Source organism: Zalophus californianus, chromosome 7 (assembly GCF_009762305.2).
Source record: "Zalophus californianus isolate mZalCal1 chromosome 7, mZalCal1.pri.v2, whole genome shotgun sequence".
Classification (NCBI taxonomy): domain Eukaryota; kingdom Metazoa; phylum Chordata; class Mammalia; order Carnivora; family Otariidae; genus Zalophus; species Zalophus californianus.
The window spans coordinates 55003169-55016564 of NC_045601.1; the positions used below are offsets into that span (position 1 = coordinate 55003169).

The 13396-nt window shown below is 43.1% G+C and overlaps 1 long non-coding RNA gene across 1 annotated transcript in view; it reads left to right on the forward strand.

Moving 5' to 3' along the window:
• The window catches only part of LOC113927781, a 78291-nt gene that overhangs the window by 22263 nt on the left and 42632 nt on the right, over positions 1-13396 (forward strand). The gene's annotated exons all lie outside the window — the stretch shown is intronic.

Genomic DNA, 13396 nt, shown 5'->3' on the forward strand with positions numbered 1-13396 from the left:
CAAAGGCTGAGATAAAATGCTCAAATAAGAGCATTCTTGTGAGGGACACGCAGCTTTGGGCAATGGTTGCTACCTAGCCTCAATATCATTAGAGGTTCAGATTGCCCATTTGTGGCAAGTTTCAGGCTGATTTTATGTAGAAACCCCAATTCTGAGAAGTGTGACTCTTGTGGCATGAGAAGGGGTCTGTGAACTTTTTAAGTGAGTGTGTGTAAATAGGCAAATATGAGTGTGTGTGTGCACGTGTGCACGTGTGCAGTGGAGGGAGGAATAAGCTCCATTTCAAAGATAGCCAAATTCCATCTGAATCTCTGGTTTCCATGTTGGCAAGAGATTTAGGAATTAAATACTTTGTTTAACAAATATGATAAAATATTTTCTAGAATGTTTCTCAGAAATAATATTTTTGTCTTCTTCAGCTATAATGCTATTTGTTTTTCACTGACATTTTAAAAAAATATAGTTCATAATCTCTGTTTCCTCTCTCCCTAATCCCTCTTTGTGCCCTGAAGTCTAATCCCCACCCCCACCTGTTTGCCCAAATTGGCTCCTAGAAGTCACCAACTGCTACTGTAACATCCAATTTCCTTCCATTTGATTTCGTTCTCACTATGCCTTCCACAGCCCTCGTTATTTTTCCCACCTGCTTCTTGGAAATTTTTCATCCTTTCATATTTCCTGAGCTCTACTCTCCTCATTTCCCTGCTAACTTTCCAATTATCCTAAAGTTTCCCATCTGCCTCTTGTTCCTCCTCATGTCCCATGACCCAAGGCTCCATCCTTGGTCTTCTACTCTTCTTGCTGGCATCACAGTATGTGGACGTTGTCTCCATTCTCACGGCTGTGAGCACTTGGGGCTGATGACTCACAGATTTACAGCTTGCATCCTGCCCCTTGCTCAAGGTTTATTCCCATATCTCTGACTGCTCACTGGTCATTTTCACTTGAAAGTCTTCCCATCGCCTCACATTCAACAGTCTCTAACTGAGCTCATCATCTCTCCCCCACAAAACCAGTTCCCCTTCCAAGTTCCTTGTTTCTGCCATGGCATGCTTGTCTCAGAGTTGTGGCAGCTCAAAACTTTGAAGTCATCTCTAATGTTCCTCCTGTCTTTATTCTTGCTTGTCCCATTCCCATCATGGCAGCTAGTCATCAAGTTCTACTGCTTCCCACCCCCACCCCAAATTTTCTTACATTCTTGAGTACTTTCCTTGTCCTAATTTAGGGCTTCTTTATCTCAGGGCTAGGTCCATGATAGCCCTGTTCCTGCCAACCTGCCTGGCTCCAGTCTCCCACCCTCCAATCTGATTTCATAGGCTCAAATGGTAAATTTTCCTTAAACTCTCTGCATTTGCTCATCATCCCTGCATCCAGCTTTTGAGACATGTACAGTGTTCATTGTTCTTTCCTGGTTTCAAATCTTAAAACAATTTCTCTTTGAGTAACAATTATGAGCTGGGTGACTTGTTAAATGCTAGTTGGTAGAAGGTACAATTATGAATAAGTTTATCATTCTAGCACTCATAGGGGACCCTCATGCTCCCATCTCCCTGCCCTTTCAAGTTGAGAAGACAGACCAATATCCAAATAATAGAAAGGATGAAAGAATAGGGAGAGTTCAGAGAAATGGAAATGCTACTTGTGTGCTGAGACTGGAACAGGAAGCCCTAGGGAACCAAATACTTATAGTTCTGTAGTGACATGTGCTGATTTCAAAGCTCTGCTATCTTAAGACTGGAGGGTGGTGAATTCTCCTACCAACAGGAGAATAATAACTGGCCTGGTGAAGGAGACAATGAAAGTTTGGTGTTGATCATATTTCCCCTCCTAGGATATGATCTGTTTGAAGATGGGACCAGATGGTATTCTTCTTTAAATCTCATAGTGCTAACTAATTTCTAAACTCATAGGAGTTTTTAGAAATTCCTGTTGATTCATTGTTCAATTGACTAATCGTAGTTGATACTGCTGAATTTCTCTGTGACCTCCACTGACTCAGCTAATTGCTGAATCCCAAGCTCAAGTTACTTGAAGGTAAATTTTCATACTGTAACAATGCCGTGGGGTAGCAGGCTCTATGCCTTGTTTCAGACATACTAGGCCAGTCACATCTACATGTACCTCTTTCAGAAAAAGGAACCAGGAAAGAATCTTTCGATTCTGTTACATCCAGATGTTGGGGAAAATATGTTGGAAGATGATAAAATAACCAAGTAAAGTAAGTTAAGAGTGAAGGAGGCTAAAAAAGAAGCCATTGGATTTTAAAAACTCTTTTTATTTTAAAGGGGAGTATGATTTTCTTTTTTTTTTTTTTCAAGTTTTTATTTATTTATTTGAGAGAGAGAGAATGGGAGATAGAGAGCACGAGAGGGAAGAGGGTCAGGGAGAAGCAGACTCCCTGTTGAGCAGGGAGCCCATTGTGGGACTCGATCCCGGGACTCCAGGATCATGACCTGAGCCGAAGGCAGTCGCTTAACCAACTGAGCCACCCAGGCGCCCTAAAGGGGAGTATGATTTTCTACTTTGTTCTTGAAATTACCTTTATTTTCCTGACCATAACAAGTTGATAACATCCAGATAAATATTTGGCTAGATTAACCCTGTGGATAGCTTTGTCAAATGATATCTGTCCAAAAAAGAGGTCATACATACTGGACTCCCACCCCCCGCCCCAATGCAGACCACTGCAAACCACAGACAAAAGCAAGAGATTCAAATGCTAGAGAGTTTAATCCTAATAGGCTTTAAAAATTGCTGCCCTTGATCTACCTATTCACCTCATAGAAAACCATTCTTTTCTTGGTCTAATGAGTGCGTGGGTGTGTCTGCCAACCCACAAACTGGGCAATGTTTGCCATTGTGTTTATAAATTTTGCAAAACAACATAATGTATGCTCTACATGAAAACAATACAGACTAAGGTGGTGGGATTGTTCCCCTGTATAAATTGCACTGTGGATGTTGACGTAGTTTCCTGGGAGTGGTAGTAAAGGCAAAAGTATAAAATGAAATGGAGATATATACTTTCAGGATTGAAGCCAAATCTCAAAAACTCATGGCATGGGGAGCAAGGGAAAGACAAGTGTGGTGTTAATGATAACTCTTTAAGTCAAGTGCTCCATGAAATTTCTTAGGTGGTTAATAGGTTTGCACACCGGCTTGAACTTCATCTGGACTTACATGGATAAAACATTGGACTCTGTGAAGTCTCTTCTATCCAGTATGTTATAAGACAATGTCGCTGTGTTATCTTTGGTTGTAGTGGCATGTCCAGTACAATTGCCTATTGAATAATAAGAGGATGGTTGTGGTTTTATTTGCTTCAAAGAACAGAGAGTTCCCAGAATGGACATGGGCCTGAAGCTTTCCCCCATCCTACTGGCAGTGATAGACTTTGTATATAAAGTTTGATTCAATAGCTGATAAGAGTTCCATTCCTTACTCTCTATTTTAAGTACCAATAATAATTTTATATAGATCAAAACACAAAGCAGAAGAAAACAACTTTTTAAGTAGCTCTTAGTGTTTTGAAATGAAAATGCAGGATTTTGGGCAAGTCAAGAGAATACTTTTGGTGTTGGGGCTATAGATAGGACAGACAGATGATGTGGGGTTTTCCTTGTGGGCATTTTAAAGATTGTGAATTTTATTCTCAGTGTGATGGAATATCAGTGAAAGATTTGAATTAGGGGAATGAAATGATCTAAGTCATTGAAGAAGACCACGTGTACTTCTTGTAAAAATGAAATGAGCCCCCGTCCTCACTCCCTTGGGCTTCCTAGCTGCTCAGATCCCATGACGCCCATAGCTTCTACTCTTTCACCCCACTCTCAGCAAGAGCAGCCTGCTGATGAGTCAAGAGGAGCCTTTAAGAAAGGGGCTGGCCAGCTAGGTCAATACTACCAAAAAGCTTAGTAAAATGAGAGTAGGAAAATATCCAGTGGATTTGGAGCATGGAGGTCACCAGGGACCTAGCAAAAGCAATTTCAGTGTCAGCAGCCTATTGTGGGTAGAACCCAGACAAGACTTTGTTGAAGAGAGAATTGGGAAGTGAACAATGGAAACATGTCTGCACAACTCTCTCTGAAGAGCAGCTATCACATGAAGTAGAGAGGAGCAGTGATTATAGGAGAAGTAGGGCAAGTGGGATCTTTTAGGATGGTTGCTAGCTGAGTCTATTCATAAGCTTACAAGAATGACCTAGTAGGCAGGGAGAGACTGATGATGCAGGAATAGAGTCCCTGAAAGTATGGAAGAGGGTGATATCTAAGCACTTGCTAAAGGGATTGCTTTTCCATAGGAGAAGGGCCGCTTCTTTCACTGTAACAGGAGGGTGGGGAGAATGTAGATGCTGACCTAGGTAGGTTTAAAAGTACAGTATTAGAAAGACTAGGGAGGGAATAGCTAGGCTCCTTTGGCTGCAGGCAACAGAAAATAACTATGGTTAACTGAAGCCAAAACTAAATGTATTAGATGAGTTTTGGGTAGCTTAAAAAAACTGCTAATAACCAGTGATGGTACCCCTGACAATCCACAAAGGGGCTTGGCTCCCTTTCAGACCTCTGGACAGAGAAGCAGGTAAGCACGGTTCTTTACTCAAAGATCTAGTATACCTCACAGAACAGGGTAGCATAACAGGATGAAGATACATTTCTTCCCATTGCACAAGGGTAAGAAGTCTTTATTTAATTTTTTATTTTATTTCTTTTAGACAGAGAGCAGAGTGGGCAGAGGCAGAGGGAGAGAATCTTAAGCAGGCTCCATGCCCAGCACAGAGCTGGACCCAGGGCTCGATCTCACCACCCTGAGATCATGACCTGAGCCGACATCAAGAGTTGGATGCTTAACCGACTGAGCCACCCTGGCGTCCTGGGTTAGAAGTCTTTAAAAAGAGGTTGTCACGTATCTCGTCCTCTCTCCCACTCCCTCTCTTTAGTCTTTCTCCTTCCTCTGTTCCCCCTCTCAAGTCTCCCAGGTTCTAGGTTCTAGCCCCATCCTCAGGAAATAGAGCCTCCATCTCCAGGGGCCTTTTTACTCCATAGCCTTCAGTGTGTGCCAGTGGTAATGGTAGCTCCCCATCTAGGGTGCAGCCTGGAGAGGTCAGGATGGACCGGACAAGGGAGTGGGGTTGGTGGGGTGCTCTAACTCCCATTTGGTCTCTCAAACAGTGAACAGTGGGACCGAATTTTCATAGGAATCATACTCCTACACAGACCACTGACTTTGTCTGCAGAGGCAGTGCAATTTAGCTCATGCAAGGGAAACCTATTTTGACGCTCTCCCTTGCACAACAGTTATTCTGGTCTTACTGTTTTGAGAAGTACGTGATGTGGTCCAGAGACTCTTTTATTACCAGAGTTGCTGCTATTGGCAGCAGATCACATTTTCTTAGCCATTTATGATCTAGCGAATGCCAGCCCTTGTTGAATTTTTCCTCATCCTCCGGAAGAAATGGTAGTAACTTCAGTTTGTCCCGCCATACCATTATGAAGCTTCAAAGCTAAATAGATGTCAAAAACAGAGACTAGGTGACCATTTTAGGTAAAGGTCACAGAGAATCATTAATAGTCCAAAGTCTACTTTTTAGCTTTGTAGGCTAACACACTTAACCCTGTCGGTTCTCTGAAAGTTTTCAGGTTCTTGAGGACTCATGTTCTGTTGTCAAATTCCAAGAGATTTTTTTGGATAGTTGTTAAAATAAGTTATTCTTCCAACTTACTAATTTAGGAGAGAATTCTTAGAAGTCAACCTCCTTGTGTCAGATGAGCAGCTCCCTTTCTCTACTATAGAAAAGTCTACATGGAAAACCATATTGCTACTTCTTGCTTCTTGGCCTGAGAGTAACTGGGATGGAGGACAAAGATAGCCCCTCCCAAACACAATGCCCAAGTTCAATCTGGATCCTACAGGTTCTAACCCCCACAGGGCACTTTCGCTTTCATTTTCCCCTGATTCATTAGCTTCCCTGAATTGGTTCACAGTCAGTGATTTTTCTTCCTTTCACTAAAGTCCTTTGAGTAGGGACCATGTTGCATTCATCTTTGTATTGCTACATTTTCTTCCCAGAGGCCAGGGCTGGTTTTGCATGTGGTAGTTGTTCAAGACTGGTTTGTCGTGTTACCACCCAGACATTTCTGGAAAAACACTTCCCGCTTTGCCCCTCAAGAGACTACATGATGTATGGAGTGAGCAGTGGACATACAGTGAGAAGTTTTAAGTTTGATTTCATATTCTGCCACTTACTAGCTATGTGACTTGAGGTTAAATCACTCAGCACCTCTGAGCCTCAGTTTCTTTCATCTACAAGATGAACAATCCCTACCCAACAAGATTATTGTGAAGATCAAATAAGACCAGGTATGTCCAAGTGTTTTAAAGTCCCTATAAAACTAAGAGTTTACTAGTGATCATGGAGTCAGAACAAAGGAACTGGGATGACCTTAATGACTATTGTTAACACCCACCACCACCACTTTGGTCTACCTGTCTTTTCATCTCCATATTCTTAGCAACTAAGAGTTGCTTAGTTGGTTCTCAATAGGTAGATTCTCAATAGATGTTTTTTGAATGAAGGCCAATGCTATTAAAATAAGTTTTGCATCCTGCTTCGGTGTTTGCTGGGGGAGTAGAAGGCAAATTGTTCTAGAACATTTCATGTGGATGTGGATGAGGTTAGTGCATACAGAGATGGAGCACATTCCCCTCCTGGAGGAGCCTTGGGGAGATGGAGTAGTTGTTAGACCTGCTGAAGTTCAGGGCCTCCATAGGGTGCTCCTGCCGAGCTCAGCCTGTGTTATCCCTGGAGCAGGTTGTCCTGATAAGATCTCTCGGTTGTGCCTCTGTTATTAGGACACCGATGTCCAGATCCTACACAGCAAGCTCGGAGTCAGGAGTGATACCTGAAATTATGATGGGAAGCACACTGAGAAGAGTGGGTTGCTTTTGGAAAAGAGACCGAGAGTGTGAGCTATGGTAGTATTGGCCATGAGTCAGAGGAGGGGAGTAATGGAATGGGGTAGGGAGGAGACAAAGATGGGAGCAAACCGTGACTGTCCTGTGCCATTGGGGTGGCCATTGGTGCAGACTATACAGAATCCTCGGGCGTGCACTTTCAGTGGTAGCAACGAAGTAATCAAACACCCACCTTCCCTGAAAACATCCTTTTGAAAATTAGAATGGTAATTTAACCAAATCATTTTTGTTTGGCCCACCTCATTAAGGAATTACTTGATATCAAATCGATTTTTAACATTTTAATAAGGTTTTAATTTTATTACAATACAATCTCCTTCCTTTCCACAAGCCTCTGAAAGACACGGTTTATCAGGAATATACACTTTTTCTCTGTTCTACTGCAACTTATAGAAAGACTGTTTTTTCAAAGAAGACGGGTTTTTTTCTTTCCTTCATCTACCTAGCACATAATGTCCTGCAGAGGAGCCTGTGAGTCTCTCTGCCTGTCAGGCTCAGGGCAGACTAGATCCCTAGATCGGGAAACTACTTCCCAGCCCTGGTTCATGGCACTGTTTGGAGCGTGGAGAGACTGCCTGCGTTTGCTACCCTTTGGTGTGACAGTTGTCCAGGGGCCTGTCATCTGCAGCTGTCGGCTCTGCCCTTCCCCCCAAGACCCAGTGCTCCTGGGGCTGAGATTCAGTCGGTCACGCTGTGGACTCCATCCTCCTGCTGAGCTTCTCATCAACAAGACAAGCCCTCTGTGGGAGGATGGGGGGCAGTGTGAGCCCGGCTTGACAGATTCATCTGGAACACTGGGAGTGAACACAAACAAGGACATTGCAGCTTGAAGGAGAAACTTGGCAGACGCAGCGTGGATCTGACGCCTTGACTTGGAACGGTGACGAGGAATCCAATTAGAGTACACTCTGTATAGAGAGTATATATATATAAAAAAAAGTGCTTTTGTTTTGCTTTAATCGCACAGAAGTAGATGAGAGAATAAGAACCAGATTTAGAGTAAGTCTTACGTTCAAGATTTTCCTTGAGACAGTGTCAAGATGGAAAACATCTTTTGGAGATTGAAGAATGCTCTCATTTGTAGAACACCTGATTAAAGCTTCTTATAACCTGAATGACCTGTTGTGGGACTCTAGAGCTAAGCGGAGAATGCACTTCCTGCAGGACGGAAGCACCCTTCTCGGGCACATGCTATGTATTCTGTGTGCTCGCCACCCTCACACGGGGCGCAGTGTTCGTGTGGACCGCAGAGCTCCGCAGTGTAGTCACTCATCCATAAGGGACGGACAGTGCTTGTACAAAGCTACAGTAGAGCAAAAGCCTGTCACTCATAGCTTGAGGCTTCCCTGAGGTTACTTTAAATCCATATAATCTGTTTTAGGCACATGTAAATATATATTTATGTTTAAATATGTAAGTATCCATTTTGTCATGAGAGTGATTCTCAAGGGAGCCTAGTTATTTTAAATCTAAGGGGCTTCAATCAGAACACTTGAAGTGATTTTTGATGCTATATTTAGATTTTACATCAATTGTGAAGAATCTACTTTTTTATTGTTATGATTGCCTAGTGTAGCCCCTACCCTCTGATCTTTCCTTGGGGCTTGCAATTAAGTGAGTAATGATCTTGGAAGGTTAAGTAGATAGTATGATTGTGAAAACCTATTAAATCCAATTATTTATTTATTTTTCTTCCATGACCATGAAACACAATCCCTAAAAGCTGAGCTTGTGCAACTCCCTGGAAGGCTTATGGCTCAGGTCAGCGTTGCATCTAATGAAAACAAAACCAAAAATAAAACACAAGTGATCCATGAGGCCGGCTCTTTGAGCCTCATTGCCTATAATTGTAAACATCCGAACTTCAGGATTTTCAGGAAAAGTTCTGCCCTGCAAGATGTGCAGAAAATCAGGAGTAACCCAGCCCCACCATTGTTTTTGACTGGTGACGCTTCACGCTGCTTGTCCTGATTACACCATCTCAGGTAAGAGAGGTATTCCTTTCTGCCTGGAAAAGTTCCTGTGTGGCCTGAAAGAGCAAATAGCTGTTGGAGGTCAACTTTTCTGGAAGTCTCCTTGGTCAACCAAGATCCTTAGGTGGAGATTCAGCATGACATCCCAGGTCTCTGTCATGTCATGAGGAGGGGTTGTTGACCCATGTGGGTGCTGTCATTACCTGGACATTGGGTGGTGTTCTTAGTGGGAGTTGTGCTTGATACCAGGGAAAGGGTGACTTATGCCACTGTCACCTGCTTTGTTTCAGGGTAGGAGGTAGCCCAGTTGCCTGGTTACCTGTGTTGTCGCAAGGTTTAATTATCTTTAAAAGGTGGAGCTCCCTCTGATGAGTTTTCTTCTGATTGTTAGCATTCAGAATGTCCTGCCCTCTCAATAATGATAATAATGAAAATAATGCTTCCTTTGCTAAAGGCATTAACTTTTAGACCTATATTTATAATACATGTTTACGCTATAGATCTGGCTTCCTCCAATCACATGAACAATGGCTTCATGATAAAAAAAAAAAAATACAATCCCTTTCATTTGTAGAACACATTAAATTTTATGAAGTACTTTTACACCAATTATCTCTTGTGTCCCTCAGGCAAACCTGGGAACTAGACATGGAAAGCTTTCTTCCTTTCTCTCCTCCCCATCACCCCTTTCTAAGAGAGCAAGGTGTGCAAGGCCCTGAGTTTTGGGCATCAAAAATCACCAAAGTAGTTAAGTTGTAAAACCAGGACTAAAATAGGTCTACTAGGTAAAAGATTGGGATCCTGTTTTTGCCAGTATTTTGAATGTTTGGTTGCAGAATTATTTGATGATTTTTTTTTTTTAGGGCAAAAAATGACTTGATAATACTTCAGGAAAACAAACACTACTAAAATAATCTGCTGGTAGCATCTCCAAATCTCCAGGTCTTTTGCTGAGTCTCAGTTACAGGGGGAGAGACAGTGGTCTTCTATTTGAGAGAGTCCTGAGGAGTGGGCTGATACTGCTTTTCCAGTCATTCAAAATATTCAGGGTTCCGAAAATTCCTCAAGGGGAGACTGCATGCCTTTTAGTGTTGTTTGCTACTTCAGGGATAGAAAGAGATCAGATGCTCTGAATCTGGAGCTGAAAGTAATGAGATAGAATATTTTTCTCTCTCGGGACACCTGGATGGCTCAGTTGGTTAAGCGTCTGCCTTCGGCTCAGGTCATGATTCCAGGGTCCTGGGATCGAGTCCCACATCGGGCTCCTTGCTGAGCAAGGAGCCTGCTTCTCCCTCTGCCTGCCTCTGCGTCTCTCTCTCTGATAAATAAATGAAATCTTAAAAAAAATATTTCTCTCTCCACTCATGCATTGTACTCATGAGAAAATTGAGGCCCAAAATATTAAGTGATTACAAGTTTATACATGTTTATCTGGCAAGACATAAATTTATTTTTTCTTTCTTTCTTTCTTTCTTTCTTCCTTCCTTCCTTCCTTCCTTCCTTCCTTCCTTCCTTCCTTCCTTCCTTCCTTCCTTCCTTCCTTCCTTCCTTCCTTCCTTCCTTCCTTCCTTGCTTTCTTGCTTTCTTGCTTTCATTTATTTTTAAGTTGGCTCCATGTGCAGCATGGAGCCCAACACAGGGCTTGAACTCATGACCCCAAGATCAAGACCTGAGCTGAGGGGCACCTGGGTGGCTCAGTTGTTAAGCGTCTGCCTTCGGCTCAGGTCATGATCCCAGGGTCCTGGGATCGAGCCCTGCATTGGGCTCCCTGCTTGGCAGGAAGCCTGCTTCTCCCTCTCCTACTCCCCCTGCTTGTGTTCCTGCTCTCGCTATCTCTCTCTCTCTGTCAAATAAACAAATAAAATCTTAAAAAAAAAAAGACCTGAGCTGAAATCAAGAGTTTGACACCCAACTTACTGAGCCACTCAAGTGCCCCAAATCTTAACTTTTAAAATTATTCCAATCTAGGGGCACTTGGGTAGCTCAGTCTGTTAAGCATCTGCCTTTGGCTCAGCTCATGATCCCAGGGTCCTGGGATCCTGCGTTGGGCTCCCTCTCAACTGGGAGCCTGCTTCTCCCTCTCCCTCTGCAGCTCCCCCTGCTTGGCACTCTTTCTCTCTCTGTCAAATAAATAAATAATATCTTTTTAAAAAAAACAAAAAACCGATTCCAATCTAAATCATGAAAACCACTTATCCTCCGATGAAGAATGTCATTTTCAATTGCAAGCTGTGTGTGCCATAGTCTGCACAATGGGAATCATATAGAGTGACTTATCTTAGGATTTTTGCAATATTTGTATGTGGAAATAACACATTGATTCCACAAATAATTATTATTTTAAGATATCGTGGGTACATTGCGTTTGGATCAATGTTGGTCAGTCCCCCTTGAGTGAAATGCTGAGCAAAGAGCAGGGGTGTAAATGCAGAAGTCTCACACTCACTGCAGTGGAGAAAGGCTGATATAAGGGCAGAGGGTGCTTTCACCACCAATGGGGCACAGCCTGCATTCCAGGGGCCCAGGGCACTGTGCCACCTTGTTTGCTCTTTAGACTTCTGTTTGTCTAAATTGATGATCATAAACAGCGAGGCAGAGACAGTTTTCTGACTAAGAAATCCCTTTGACATTCTAGCAATGACTCATGGAGCCACTTGATGCCCACAGAGTAGCCAGTGTCACCTCGTGGTGTTCTTGGCTTGTCGCACGTAATGCACGTAATTCACGTAAAACGTGGGAATCCAGTTCTTCCTGTGCCAGCCTGCACCCTGACAGGCTGCTTTCTTCTGTACTTAAAGTGAGATCTCAGGGCAGCTTCCATTTCTCCCAGGGCCCCTAGTCCTGGAGTTCTCCTGCCCCGTTGCTCTCTCTCTCTGAATGCCCCCCACCCCCCTCTGACAGTCTGTCCTGTGCAGGGGTTTTCTCCAGTTGACCCCTTTTTGTTATCTTTTTGCTATATTATAGTTTTCCTGACAGTGGGATCCCTACTGAGATCCTGTTTCTCTTCTATTCTAACAGAATACAAGCAATAGTAAGTAAATACTTAAAGACACTTCTATATGATTAGCTGTGTGGTAATGAGAAGAGTTTTCTAAGATTCCTCCCTCCTTTCCTTCCTCTCTTCCCTCCCCTTCTGCCTCTCCTTTCCTCCTTCCTTCCTTCCTTCCTTCCTTCCTTCCTTCCTTCTTTCCTTCTACAAATACCTATAGCAATAAGAGACAGGCATCATGCTTGGTTTGGGGAGAGGGTAAGGAGGAAGGCCAGTGTGGCCCTTCTTATCATGGGTATGATGACTTAGGATGTTACCAGCAGTGCAGAGCCGGGGAAGGGTGTGCCATGGAACAGAGCATGAAGGCATTTATCTCATAATCAGAGATGAGTACTAGATGGAGAAAGCCTGGCTTCCTTCTTTACTTGGGGAAGTAGAGCTGGAGGAGGTGGGGTGGAGGTGGGGGTATGTGTCCAAAGGAGCAGCAGAGCTAGAGGCATTGCCAGACTCTGACTCCAGCATTTTAGAAGCCAGGGACGTTTTGGCAAGTTTTAACACCCCTAAGCCTCTGGGGCTTCATCTATAAAACAAAGGTTTTGTGAGGATTACATTAGTTATATGAAAATGCTTCTTAAACTCCTGTATAAATGTGAAGGATTTTATTGTATAGGCATGTCACATTTTTTTTTCCCCTCTGAACAACTTGACCTGAATAGTTGGTACCTCCCCTCTGAGCATGAGATAATAGGTAGTAGGCCAGTTCTTTCTGAGTAGAAGTCAGAACTCTGTGCATTAGACACAGTACACCCTTGAAAACACATTTATTTCTACACTGAAGCAGTGTTTTGTTAAATGACACAGATCATGCCTGAATGAGATAATGAAGTTTCCAGTTCAAATCACACTTGGAAATTATTCGTAATGGAGAACATGGTCTCATGATGGTTTGAAAAAAATTTAAGGTCAAAACCTACTTTTCTGAAAAGATAGAGACCACCTTTCCCTCTGCCCTAAATCAACAAATTCAAACCAAAAGATGAATCCCTCCAAGGTCTGGGTCCCCTTTCTCACTTGTTGTTTTTTACCACAATTTAGGGGGCCGCACTGTGGCTAGGGTGCAGGGCCATGGCATCCCAGGTGTGATGCTTCAAAGTGACTCACCTTGGAAGGAGGCTGGAAAGGCCAAATACTCACCCTGGTTTCTCAGTTGGTTAAATGGGAGGATAGGTATTGACCTGATTAATAATTGCCCCCCCCATTTTTGAGTAATAACATGAGATCTATAAAACCCTCCTGTTAAAACATGATGTTAACAAAGCCGGACATGACTGTTAAACAGGTTCCTGTGGGTGACAGTCACCATCTAGCACACGTCGCTTTCACTGGGAGCCACTCGTGGTGCCCTATGTTGAAAGTCTACTTCCCATTACATAAGAAGAGTGGCTCCTTCCCCAACTATGGC